The sequence below is a fragment of the Columba livia genome, chromosome 2 (genome assembly GCF_036013475.1).
Source record: "Columba livia isolate bColLiv1 breed racing homer chromosome 2, bColLiv1.pat.W.v2, whole genome shotgun sequence".
Taxonomy (NCBI): Eukaryota; Metazoa; Chordata; class Aves; order Columbiformes; family Columbidae; genus Columba; species Columba livia.
This window is the reverse complement of record NC_088603.1, coordinates 35,648,786-35,663,327: the sequence shown is the minus strand read 5'-3', so window position 1 is coordinate 35,663,327 and position 14,542 is coordinate 35,648,786.

Sequence of the window (14,542 nt, the reverse complement as noted above, 5' to 3'; positions counted from 1 at the left end):
TTTAAACATGTTTTCTGGAGTGACTGTTCTTACATGGAAATTACTGAATCCGGTTCATGATTCTGGCATGAAGAGATTTGCTTTCCAGAGACACTGGAAAGTTCCCCACTTTTTGCTTTCGTTGGACTGGATGTAAAAGAAAACTTTAGGAGATGCTTGTTTTAGGGAGGAACTGCACTAAATACAGTTCTTCAAAGAAGTGTGCTAAGCGTCTGTCCAGCCATCCACGTATCTGTCCTGTCTTCCCAGAAAAACTTTTAAAATAATTTTTTTATGAATATTTTTTTTTCTGATTGGTATAAAGTTCATTGTGGAACTCTATTACACATGTAGAAATAGTAGAAATTTACAAACAAGGGTAAAGAATATTGGCTCTGACAAACCAAGAAATCTTAGGATATGTTGCTTAAAAGCTTTCACTACTATTTGCAGTCACTATATGGGTTTGTCAAAATGTTTCTATTTCAGATGTTGACAAAAATGCTGTTGAAATCAGAATACTGACAACCTACCCCCCATCAGCAAATGCAAGTTATTTTTGTGAAGATGAGTGGTTCAAAATGCTCTATTTGATACACATGCAACATCACAAATATCAATGGAATAACAGACTGGTGGTCATTGTTTCTACCGTAAAGCCTCGAAACTAATTCAACTCATAATGAAAACTATGAACAACAACAACAACAAAATCAACTCTGAAATCTGTTTAACTAGAGCAACTTCCTTTAACTAAACCCCTATTTAGTAAGTAGGCAACTCTGCCCTCAATATTTTCTTGTTCTGGGCAGGATCAGAAGTGTTGGTGCCAGAAGTCAACATACCATGAGAGTGTCTGTTTTTTTCTGACTGCATTGGAGAGCAGGATGTGCAAAGGATCATCCAGGAGAGCTTTCCTTGCACTTTCCAGCCTTCTTGGATGGAAGCATCAGAAAGCTTGGCTAAGACCTGGGTTATACTGGCACTCCCAAACAATTTTCCAGCCTGAGTCCAGTCTCCAAACCATCTGAGGTTCGCCCATTGCTGATATGTTTAATCTGATCTAATATGTTTTTTATTTAAACAGGGTTTAATTGCATTTCTCTGTTCTTTGGTGACTTGATGCTAATCACATGCAGCACACTTCTTAGGATCAGTTACACGAATGTCTGAATTGCTACCTTAGATGACGCAAAACATCTGGGGGAGGAAGTGTAGCAAAGGAGAAAGGAAAAAGAGAGGCAGATGGCTCTATTTAGGGACCTTAGATGTTGTGGTAGGAGCACTTGTAAAATGGTTCTATGGGTTCCTCTCTCTGTCTAGGACTTGTGTTTTTCTGCCTTATGCCTGCAGTTCCGGTGTTGCAAGGTTCCTGAAGACTAAAATAACCTCAAACTCTGGCCTTTTGGAACTAAATCTGGGTAGCTGGCAAGTTTACTCTCAAACCTTATTGATTCTGTTGTGGGAGACTTTCTGCTTATATTAGGACTGACAATTGTCCCTGAGCACCCCACAACTGTGCAAAGGGCCTATAACATTTTAAGGTTAAGGCAAATGCAGAAAAATAAAGTAGGAGAGACTGTAGCTTGAGCATAAACAGAGTGGAAATTGGGGCGAGGGTGGTGCTGTGAAGTCCTCTCCTGCCCTTTAGACTGGGCTGTTCAATGCACAGGTGATGTTTGTGCTGTTAAACAGAAGCAAGTGTCCATCAAGTCAGGACACTCACAGATTGGACCACTATTCAGACATATGGAAGAATCAGGCCTTTAATGTTGTCAAGACACCTCAATACAGACCCTAACTGAGCAGTGCTGATGTAACTTCAGCTTTTTGTTGGACCTAGCTTTCTCAGTGGCTACGGGAAATGGCTTTCAATGTTTTTCTGAATATGGATCTGTAATGGTTTTCCAGGGTGTCCACAGAGAGAATTAAAGCCTGTGTGCAACAGATTGGCTTTTCGTATGCTGCCTTAGAAGTGGTTTATCTGTGCCTGAGGCTCCACTGACTGTCGATGGATTACCTTTGTTCTAGAGGAAATCCTGGTCCTAGTAAAGCCAATGACAAAGTTATAAGTTTCATAGTAGTCAGAACTGAAACCTCAGAAACTTTTGTAATGTTCAAGAAAAAAAGAAAAATGTTTCATTTCATGACCGGATGGGAGGCTCAGCAATGTAGACAAATGGTCTTGCAGCAAAGCCAAAAATATCACCTGTGTTTTACAGGAATAAGTAAAGGGACTCCAACAGGCCCATCTCCAAAGACTGGCAAATTAATCCAGGGGTTAAACTTAGATTATCTCCATAACAATGCACAGCATCTGCTCAACTGACTGGGCATGGACTACTTTTAAGGGATTTTGTGGGAAAATCAAAGTACCCTTCATACAAGTGTCAGCTGAAATGCTAACAAAATGTCCAACATTGTGCAGTGTCTAAAATCTAAACCAGGATTGATGAGTTTTCATGATATTTAAAATTAATGTTATTACATGTCTGAAGTCTATCTTACTTGCAAGTGTATTAGCTGTCTTATAAAGCCTGAAACAGTCTGGTTGACGTGTCTGATTTCATGCATAGCCTTGAGTATGCGACATATTTAAATCAGGCTGTGCATGGTTAAGCTTATGTTTTTCCACAAGTTACTTTAGTGGAAAACTAAACTGAGGCTTACCTGCGAAAAACAGCATTTCAGGATGTCAGCATATTCACACCAACTGCTGCTCTTGCATAGGTCAGCAGGAATGAGCACTTAGAAAAACTGTCCTAAGGTAAAGATCTGGTATAAAACGTGTTTAACAACATTTTTTTGACTCCCAGAGGAGTTTATGAGGCTTAATTAATACCAGCATATTGGTTTAATATCTTTGGCTGAAAGATGATGCAAAACTGTACAGAGGGTGTCTGGTGGCTCTTGCTAGTGCTTCAGAGCTTACGGATGTCTCCAGGCTTTGGGTTGAGCTGCAGAGCAGGGTGAAGCACAGATGCATGAGTTGAAGCAGGTATAAGTTTATGACTCTTGTCCTCTGTTCATACTGTGGGTTGTCCTTCATGCTCAAGGCTAACAACACTGAGCTCAGGAGATGAAGACACTGGTCCTGCAGAGTCCCAATCTGCCTGTATGAAGGAGTACTATGCCAGTTCTCCTCCCCACCAGATATCTTTGTAGCTTGGGTTGATGTTGGCATTTTTTGACTTTCGAGAAAGCATAGGTCCGGAAAACTGGCACACTCTCTGCTCAGCTGGGGAGACCTATGAGACCCAGGTCTCCTGGCTCTGAAGGAACAGCAGGGATGGGGGGATACAGAAAGAGGTCCTGAGATCCCAGGAGCATTTTGCTTCCCTTTGCCTTACCTTTGCTATTCCAGAGGGCAACAAAGCTTCACAGCACCCTTTTGCTGCAACCTGCATATGAATGATAACACAGCACACACCGCAGAAACACCATATCAAATATTTGAGAGGATGGTTATCTATGAACTTCAGGGTATTTCACAGTAAATCAGATCCAATGCCTATACGGTCCACCTAAAAGACAGACAAAGCTAGAAATTTAATTGAGACTAGCCAGAGAAAAGGAGAACATCAGACGAAAATAGCTGCAAATGTGAAGTTGCTTATGTTGGAACTTCTCTGGGATTTTTTTGCTCGAGACTTTTCAGTTAGATCTGCAAATTCTTTCTCGGGCATTTGCCTAGAGCATTGCTTTCTCTATGTCAAAGGTTTGGACTACCCAGAGATGATAGATGTACTAGGTCTTGTACAAGCGATAGCTTGGAGTAGATTTAAAAATAAATTAATATCTGGATTAAAACAACAACCATCCCCATCAACTCTAAGCACTGTTAAATGACTGAAAAATTAGGATGGCATGATAGGCCACCTGAACTGGCATTTCTCAACCCATAAAAAACAAGGAGGGAAGTGCTTGATCTGAAAATGTGTACAGATGGTGCTCTATTTTCTTCTCTCTTACAGAACTAATTAAGGAGCTCTTTTTGGCTTATAGTGGCAGGCACTGCATATGAGTGCTTTATAAAACTCATTAAGGACTTTCTACCTCAAGACATCTCTGAAAGCTGACAGAATGCTAAAGAATGGTGCTCGAGAAGGTTGTGATGTTTGACTGAATTTCCATTAAGATAAATTGTGTATAAAATAATTAATTGATTACGTATTCACCCTGGAAATATTTGGAGTCTTGTAGGCAGATTGAGGGGTCATTGGAAGATCATACTGAAATAAACCTTTTAAATGTGCCCATGGGTTTAATTCTGTGGCTTAACAAAAACAAAACTAATGGCCCATGAAGGTTATCCATTTACAGTAGCCACAGATCCATACAGTATCAGGGACAGACCTGAAGGTGTTCCTTGTTCATATGGACTAGTACTCAACACCCAGAGACCTCTTTCTTTACTTTGGGAGCTTTCAAACACACATCTTATTTGGAAAATTGTTTGTATTTCTGCAGAACACAAGGTTAGCTGCAGATCTATGTTCAGCAATTTTCTTTAACCACAATGTAAACAAGAAATTTCCCTTAATTAGGGGTACAATATGTGGTGGCAGAGAATTTTGCTATCTAGCAAAGTTTCTGAATCCTCAAATTGATACTTGATAAATCCCAATGGATTTCAAACTTTGAATTTATAGGATATGCTGCTCTTTACCGGAGTCTCATAAAACAGACTAACACGTAGCACCTAGGGGAACATGAAAAGCAGCCTAGTTATAAATATTTGAGCTACATTGTAAATTGTACACTAGAGGCAAGAAAGCAGGAACTCCCAACTTCAAGAGACGAGTGAAGCCAGTAAATATGGGGTGGGGGACCCTGTGATGCCAGAGCGTGTTTCTCCCATTCCACGTCCAGTGGGAATGAGATAACTACTGCTTCAAAAAAAGCCCACTCTCTATCACTGTCTCTTCAGCTCCACTCATCATGTTAAACTTCAAGGAATTATTATTCTGAAATTGAAACACAAACATTTTACTTTGTTTTTCACTTAGTTTAAAAAATGTCTTTATTTCTTAGCTTCATTCATGTAAAAAATTGACTGGGGGGAATTCTAACTTAGTGTATCTAAGATAATAGCAAGGACCCTGTGCAAAGCTTGGTTTTTGTAATTTCTGGGATATTAATCTGATGTCCTTTCCTATTGTGAAGAGTAAATACTGGTGATTTGTTCCTGATGATGCTGTATATTCCTAGGATAAAAAGTATTTTTGCTTGTGAAGAATGATATGTCAGTCAATGAAAACCACTCTTTGGGACTTTCTGCAATGATGAAAGACGTACTGCTTTTTGTTTTCCAGAAATGTGGGCAACGTTTGAGGGGCTGTGTCCTGCATCAGAGGAGGCAGGATTTGCTTCCTCAGCGCAATGGGAGGTTGTTTTGGAAAAATTTTGGGAGGTCACCTGAGTGTGTTGCGTACTGTGCTGGGGCCTGATCCAGCTTCTCATATGCTCGATGGAGAGAGTCTCTTCAGTTTTGGAGTGGAAGCCAAAATCACCCAGTTTAAAGATAACAAGGGAACTATTAAGTAAATACACCAAAGCAAAATAAATCAGTTCAGCCTGGAAAATAGTACACTTTTTTTTCAGTTTTTATGTACTTTGTAATATTGCTGACAAATGTCTTGTTCTTAACTTCCTTTATTGCCTTTTATTTTGAATTAACAGTCTGGTTAGCTTAGAGATGATGTATGTTTTCTTGTTATTTAGGACATATTTTCTATGTCATATATGGAGTTTTTGGATGTTTTTGCCAGTGAGTGTGAAGTTGCCGTCATCTCTGTGTTTTCAGTCTGGTCACAGGACTTTTCAGGCCACACACAGGCCAACTTCTTACTTTTGGCAAGAAACAGACAACTGGGCTCATAAATTATATTCATAAATATTTAGTGTACTCATATGTGTGGCTTTCTAAATAAAAAGGAGGAAAACCAAGACCTGAGGAAACCTGGTAATTCTGGAGGAAGAGTAATTTATTTTGTCAGGAAGAAAAACCTTCTACAAAATCTGTAAAACTATAATTTACTCCTGACATTTAAAATAAATCATGTCTTTGTACAAGTATAATGCAAATAAAACTACTTCCAGAAAATCAGTATGGGCTTTGACCATCAGAAATACTTGAAATATTAAACACTGGAAGTATTCAGCAGTAGTGAACAGCACAGGAGAGTGTGATTTATTATGCCAGGAGATACACTATCTAATTCTATAGATCCCATTCTAAAGAATGGGCAAGGATATCTTTCTGCCCATGACCTTTCTCTGTTAAAAGGAAAAATGGGCTGTGGTAGTAGTGACAGTAGCTTGAGGCTGGTGAGAATAGTGCATGGCCCTTTCCAGCCAGGACACCACCAAGGATAGAAGCTTTCCCAGGCTCCTCCTATGAGCTCAGCTTGGCCAGGATCTGCTCACTGTGCTCAGGTTATCTTTCTAGGCTCCTGCAGAAAACACAAGAAGTCTAAGTTTCTATTTTGTGTGTATGTGTGGGGTTTTTTCCCCCAGTTTCTTCTTATGCTGATAAAAAAAGATGGTTTTTAGGGTCTTCCTGTCCTTTTCTTTTGTGCAGAAACAGTCTTGAGTTAGAATACCTCTTTTCTGCAGCTTTGCTAACAGAATTATTATAGCAAATAGTAATAATATGAACAACACAGAAGCACACAGCTGCTAACAAATTGCTTGCTGTGTTTGGACCAACCTAGCTCCTGAAAAATGCCAAGTGTCATCTAAGAAAGATATAATATCTTTGTACAATCATAGAATGGTTTGGATAGGAAGGGACATTTGAAGATCATCTAGTCTAGTCCTACTGCCTTAAGCAGGGACAACTTTCACTGATTGAGGTTGCTCAAAGCTCCATCCAACCTGACATTCAGTTCCTCTTGACCTAAGGTCTGGCTTTGGTTCAGCCTTTAAGACAAGGCTTTTACCAGCTCCCCAGAACTACTAAACTCTCTGCAGTGCTGGTTGTTCAATCTCTACTGTTTTAGTTGCCTTTGTAGCATACTACAAAATTATACAGCTTGGAGACAGGAACGACAATTATGTCCAAGGCAGGTTTGCTCCCTACAGTTTGAATGTCATCTCATTTTTAACTTCAACCTAGATTTCATAAGGCTTGCAAAGACATCGCTCCTCTCATCTTCTCATTAAAATTCCCCCCTTTCTTAATATGATTGTATTCCATTTCCTTTTTTCTGCCAACCCCTATCCTAATCTGCCCTAAATTGTTTGGTCACCCTCTATCATTTGGATAAAATATTTATGAGGCAAGCTAAAACGGGTCAGGGGAGATGTTTATGTGTGGGACCCTGTCAAATTGCAGGAGTGGAAGAGTTCAGAAGACATATGTTACCAATTTTCATGGTTAGCTGATAGGAGCTCAGTTGCCTGGGGTAAGAGCTGAAACTCATGCATCAATGAAAATTATCACCCCCTGAATCTCTGGCCAGATTTGCACCCTTCATCTGATCCTGTATTATTTTCAGGTGTCCATGTATTTTCCCAGGTATTGGAGAGGAGGCTTTGAGGCATGCCTTTGGAATGTATTTGATAGGGCTATGAAAATGCTTTTTTCTTCACTCCTGACACAGCGTTGATCATTGATGACATGTATTCAAAACATGAAGAAGTTGATCACTGGATTTATAGCAGTGTAAACAAGAACAGGGCAGCCTGCTCTGTCACTACAAAGATAAGGGCTAAGCTGTGAGAACCATGAATAATATTGTTAACACACATTCAACCCACTCAATGTTAGTCTCAGGGGCTCCTTGTTTTATAGATACAGCCATCAGGAATATGTTTCTTTTCTGGAGAAGAAATGATGTAATCTTCAGACATGTTACACCTGTCCCCATTCAAGAGAAGCGTATGCCTGTCTGTAGGGTCCTGGGGAATACTCTGAAAAGTCTGGCTGGGTGGGAGGAGATGGCACAGGGTACATAGTCTTCATGCTCTGTCCCTGTTTATTATAACAATGGCCACTGCTTATGAACTCCTGCCATGTGGTGGGCTGGTAATTAGCCCAGTTGGTCACAGGGCTGAGGGAAATCCTCAGCCCCTTAACACTACCCTTATGACACACATTTGAAATGTAGCGTAAGAAAGCAAGTGAAATATTTGAAGGCCTGGGGTGAACAAAGCTCTCCAGATATCCCAGTTAGAAGGGGAATCTGGCGGATCGCTCAAAAGATGGTTTCCTACTGGAAGGCAGGGCACTGTGGCGAGGTTGGAGGGAAGAGATGCTGCCACCTTCATGTATATTCTACTCAGGTGAAACTTAAATGGAACCTACTTAATAGTAGTTATGTGTACTGAGCTGTGTAGCGCTTAATAAGCTTAAAAGGAGACAAAATCTCTGTGCTATTAATCGATTGAGAATTTACTTCACACCCAAAGAACTTGTAAAGGAAATAAACAAGTGCAGAATTTGGCCTCATTTGTTATGCACCTATTTATTTTTGTTGGAATCTTGCTACATAAGTTCTCATTAACTCCCACAAAGCTTCTTGGATCCCTATTCCCTGGCTTCTGAGGTCAGGCTCAGGTAATTCTTTAACAGTGTTTGACAGTGACCAGTGGTACTAGTCAAGAATATGATATCCTCATATCATGTTCCACTGTGCTGTATTTACTATGTTTATGTTAAAAGCCCACACTTCTGTCTTTAAAACAGTAGACTAGAGAGATGAAGAGTGTGTCTTGGAGTTTCAAATGATACATAATGTTGATTAGTAGTGACCTAGGGGGTCAACCTGAAATTCAGGGCTAGAGTTTCTAATAATGGAGGGGAAAATTACTGAAAAGAAAAATCTTAATTTCCCCCCTTTAGGTACAATAATAGCCATTGTCAAATTTCAGAAATATAACACCACGTGGCTGTCTACTAAAGGAAGCTGCTGAAAGCCCTATTAGTAAAGTCGTAGGGAACAGGACTAAACAAATTTGGGGAAGGTACCCTAGGGAACAGTCAGGAGGGTGGTGAGATAATCTGAGGGCTCTTTTGATCTCTGTTATTTCTGATTTTAAACCTTGGTATTACTGCATCCCCAGGGGTGAAACAGGAGAAAAGCAGCAAAATACTTGGAGGTATTGAAGAAGACAAGGAGACATCTACTAATATGAGAAATAAAAACAAATATCAGAAGGCTATTGCCCTGGAACAGGTGAATTTATGCTGTAGACCTGTGGGAAGAGCTACCTTTAGGGGTGAATACTCCAAATAATTGCCCAAAGGCCCAGGCCATGGGCAGAGGGTCATACTGCACCAAATTGGGTAGTGCTGAAAGTCATCTAATACGTGGGAAGGGAGAAGGACTCATAGCTTAACCTCTGCCTGAGGTGCCCATAAATCTGATGCTGACTCTGCCTGTGAATGCTGGAGATGGGAGGAGATGGGGAGAAGGCGAGCTTTGTCACACCAGCTCTCCTTATTTCATTCTGATTGTAGCTGGAGCTCCTGACTCTTCAGGACTTACATCACTCTTCTCATTTCATACCCCAAAATGAGGCTACAGATTTGATAACCCATACCAGGGTGCACTGTGGGGAGAGAAAGAATGCTGGCTACTAACATCACTGTATTTTAACTTTCCTTGTATATTCTGTGAATGACCCAGCACAGCTTAACCGGCGAGGCTCACAGAAAGAATAAATCAGCAGAGCGCTATCAGAGCTGCAGTGATTTATACAGCAGAAATACCCGTGTCTGTACTTTCAGTTTGCCTCTGTAATTTATTGGCTTCTTGTCCTTTTGGCTTGACTCTGCCTTCCTCCAAGGGTATCACACTGCCATTCCCACTTCATAGTATCTAATCACAAAAAATAAAGTCACTTACTCTTTGGGAGTTGTTTGATGTCGAAGAAGCCTTTCATCTCCAGGTTGCTATTTTTGGATAAGAACCAAGGTATTCTGAATGATATTGCAACATAGAGAACAGTTGTATAGTAAAATATATCATTATCAAGAATTACCTGCTCCTAAGGCAGGTAATGAGAGTTTTAGATCACAAGGAGGTAATAGGAGACAATCTTTCCCGGACGAGGGAAAAATGGTAGCTTTGGAAGAAGAAGTCCTCAAAGACTTAAATACAGAAATCGACCCCACACATAGGAATTGGTTACATTTTGGATGTATTAATGAAAATCCTTCTGACTGCTAACTGGACAGGGTGGCATGGCTGTGCACCTTAATTGAGTACATAGGCAATCAGCTGAGATTTTTCTCTTTGACACAAATATTTGTCAAAATATCAAAATTATACGTGTTTCATCTGCAACTGAATCCAGAAAGACAAACTGGGACTGGCATGTGACTCAGGCATAATTTTTACCCAGTATGGTAGGAGAAATAACCTGTCAATATACCGTATTATGAAATGGAATGATTGTTCATACCTATTTTTTTCATCTCAAGTGGAGGTAGATACATGAGAAAGACAAGAAAGGCATGAAAGACACTTCAGGAAGAGACTGTAGACAAGAAAGACTGAAAAAGAGTGACTAGGAGTGAGGGAGAGAGAGGCAATTACTTTGGAAGATGATTGGATGGGTTCAAGCTCTACGTTGTATTAGTCTGAAGTTTTAATAGCTCCTTGGGTCTCCCATGGTGCTCTTTCAGGGTTTACGCTGGTGCAACTGAAGTCAGAGGCCAGGTCATTGTTTTATGTAAATATAACCCCAGTGAAATAAGCAGTGGAATATAACTTAGTTTGATATTTACTTTTAGTCTCACTTGGTTTTTCACATTACAAAAAAATTTTGAAGAGCCAAGTCAGTCATCTGTGAGTTTAGCCCCAACATGCAGCCTCCATGTCACTATTTCCTCATTCAGTAATTAACACAGGACAAAACAGGGACATCTACATTGTTATTAACAACCAGAGCTGGGCCTGGTAGCATCACAGCCTGCATTTGCATCTTACTGTGTCTTTCCACATAACTGAAGAAATAGCCCCAGTGTGATTAATAATCCTTATATTGTTACAGTTGTGGGGAAGTGGCCTGCGATGAGATAAAGATTTTAAGAAAGCATTACCACTACTGGTGTTTGTATGTGAAACAATCATGATATTTAATGAATTTTTTGTCTCCTGGCTATTAGTTGCCACCATCTTCATATTTAAGTTTGCCTCCTAGATTCAGGAAGGAAATGGTTCAGGACACTTGCCTGAGGTCAGTTTACCATCTGTCAGTTGCATTATGGGGACAAAAACCTGAGAAGAGGTGCATTTGCAAGCTGCAGTAGCTGTTTTACAAGCAAATATCTTGGGCAGCTTGAGTTTTTGCACGGTGTCCTCAGTATTCCTCTGCACAAGCAGGGCTGAAAGAACAGGCTGAGCACCATTTTCTGCTGCTGAAAAACTATTTTGCATACTGCTTATAGAAACAGTAATTTCAGCTAACAGTCTTCCAGTGGATAAATGTTGGAAATATTTTGAGCTCATGTAGGCTGAAGGAACTGATAGGTTGTGACTCTGATCTGGTGAACCTATCTGATACCATCAGGAAACCATATATTGTTATTATTAACATTAATAAAAACCAAGAACATTGTTAATACTGTAGATATTATTAATCTAAAGCAATGATAAGGGTAAAAATTCTGTTTTAATATAGAGATGTTACTGATACTTTCATTCATCGCTTAAATCCCCATCCCTTATATTGCAGGATTTCATCTCTCCGTGCTGGATTGTCACAAATTTTCTGGTGCTTAGGCAGACCTTTTAGTTTGCTATAAGTCTGGAAGCTCCTCCTGATTCTTAATTACAGCAGTAAAATGTTAGGAACAGTCCTGCTTGTCAAATGTTTTAAATACCAAACTATTTTAAAGCAGCTTGCTTTGTATGAAGATGTTTGTCAAGTCACAGAAGCAGGGAACATATGTGATCCATTTTACAAGAGTGAAATCTAAGGATTTACCTAAGGACACAAGAATTTTGTGAGGTAATATTTGTAAATGTCACAGGTGTTGTGGTAATTGTAAACTGGCAGCCTTACACCATCATTCTCTAATTGGCTTTGGATTCTGGTCTCCACACAGTCATCCGAATGTTAATAATTTCATGTCATGCTTGAAAACAGAAATTAACTACTCTTTCAATTCGGGAAAAACAACCTGAGTGACTGTGCTCATGTGCCTTTCACTGTGATTTGGAGATGAGAACTGGGAGGGTGGTGCTGGGATTCTGGGGGCACCCAGTTTCCATACGGGTGGCAATGGGTTGTGGTGCATCACAGTTTATTTCCACTGCCAGCAAAAAGACGCCAACTCTTGCAAGAAGTGAAAGCTCAAGGAACATACAAAAGTTATCCTCTTCTGTGAATAAATAAATCATGGCGTATAACTTCCAGCTGTTGTATACTGAGTGGAAAAACGAACTCCTTATATTAATTAAAGTCTGTGATTTAAAAATTCACAGATGTAATTAAATGTAGAGTTAGGACTCCTGTTAAGTCAGCCATAACTCTGTCCCTTATGCATGTGCTATAAAGGGAAAAAGGGAAGTGGAAATGTAAGTATTGGATAAATAGAAATGCTATTTAAAATTCAAGTCCAGAAAGCACATAAATACATGTTTATCTTTAAGACTGTGATTTACCCTATTCAAGTGTAATAAAGTGAATGGAACCATTCATATGCACAAAAGTTAAGCACATGCTTAAGGCTTTCACTGAAGCAAGGATTCTCTGTCCTTTGAGGTTTGTAGAGAAATGTACTCTTAAACATAAAAGGAACTTCTGTGTCTATTGTCAGAAGCAGACTTACCTATATTAATTTCTAGATTTTGGGAACTTTAAAACTTTCACCCTTTCTGTATTCTGGTTGAATAATTCTTTTCAGTGTTAATAAAATGATGTCCAGAAATTTACTTGCACAGCTGAATTCATTAATTTCTTGGACCTGTTCCTAACTTCTTTGCATTCCCCCTCAAGTCAACAGACGTGCCCATATAAGCAGGATTTATGCTTTTATTATTAAAAAAGGCATAAAAATACTACTTTCATCTAGAAAATTCAGACTACACAAACCTGTGGGCAGTTGCCTTTTTGACAGAGTTAATCTTATTTGTAATTGTCAAGGCATTAAACAACATGTGGCACACTAGGCTTTGTAACACCTGGTTGTAGATGAGAAATGAGGTTCTTCAAACAAGCAGCAATATCTGCAAACACTAAGTAAACTTAAAATGAACTATTATGTTCTCCAGAACTTTACTAAATAAAATGGAGGTCTAAATTCTCTTGCAGTTGCTCACTTTGTTGTTGTGAGGAATGTCAACTTCCTTCTACTTGCATTTAATGGGCTTTAATATTGGTACAAACCCGGATTACAAAAAAAAAGCAAATTAGTGCCTGCTTCACCACCTGTACAGAATTACCTTTCCATGCAAAATAACTTCTTCTGTCTGTTCATCTTTTATTCGATCTATCTCAAAGGAGGAAATTTAGGAGGAAAATCAACATTCAGAAAGTTAGTTGCTATCCTAGGAACCAACCCAAAAGGTTAGAAGCCAAGATGATATTTGGGTCAAGTCAAATAAGGTATAGTCAGAGCAGGAAGAAAAGAAATGCCTCTTATCACAGACCCACATAAATTTAAAAATGTGAAGGTGTAATTTTTCATGGCACAAAGTATAATTTAGATGTGACATAAGAAAGAAACTGAGTACAAATCAAAACGATGCAGATGTAGAGCTGAACAGTGTAAAAAAATGACCATTGCTGTTGCTGGCAACCAAGTTGGGGATTTTGTTTTACTCTAATTTGGGTCAAGTGACAAAAACAGAATCAGAGTATGATCAGAAGATCCAGTTAGTATGTCTGAGATCTCATATGCCCAAGAACCTGGGAACTGATGTGACTGGTTGCTCTAGAGAAATCACACAGACCATGAAGTAATGGACACACTTGAAGTCCGGGTGTTCAATGAACGAAAGTAACAATTATTACTAGTTACCTGCAAACGGTCAGCTGAGAAATATGAGGGTGGGCTCTATGGGTGTCTACAGCACTGCAGGAGAGGGTCCCATGAGAATGGGTATTTGGGGCTCCCTTCAGTGAGCTGATGTGTTACTCTGGCACATTGTACATAGAGCATGGTATTTGCCATTGCTGCAACAATTTACTGTACTGTGCTGTCTGCTGGAGGCTTCTGCTTTGCATTTTGAGTGCTGTGGCCCAAAGGCTGTCTTTTTATTCATTCATTTGTCATTTTAGACGCCAGCTAGTATATGGGGTTCATATCACACACCATTAACAGCTCTTCATATCATGGCAATGCAAATAGTATAGTTCACCCTAATTTTACTCAAAGCGCTAGGTGTTTTCACAAGAGCTTTTTGAATAATTTATTAACAAAACAAACGAATAAACAAAAGTTGATTTCATGTTGACTAAAATTTCAGACATGTTTTTCTAATTAAGTAGATTTGTTTGCAGCTTGTAAAAAAAGAAATCAAGATTTTCAAACTCTGTAGCTGGCTGCACCTCTAAGGGCTTGGGTATATGTCACTGAGAGTTTAAAATTACTGGTAAAGAGTAA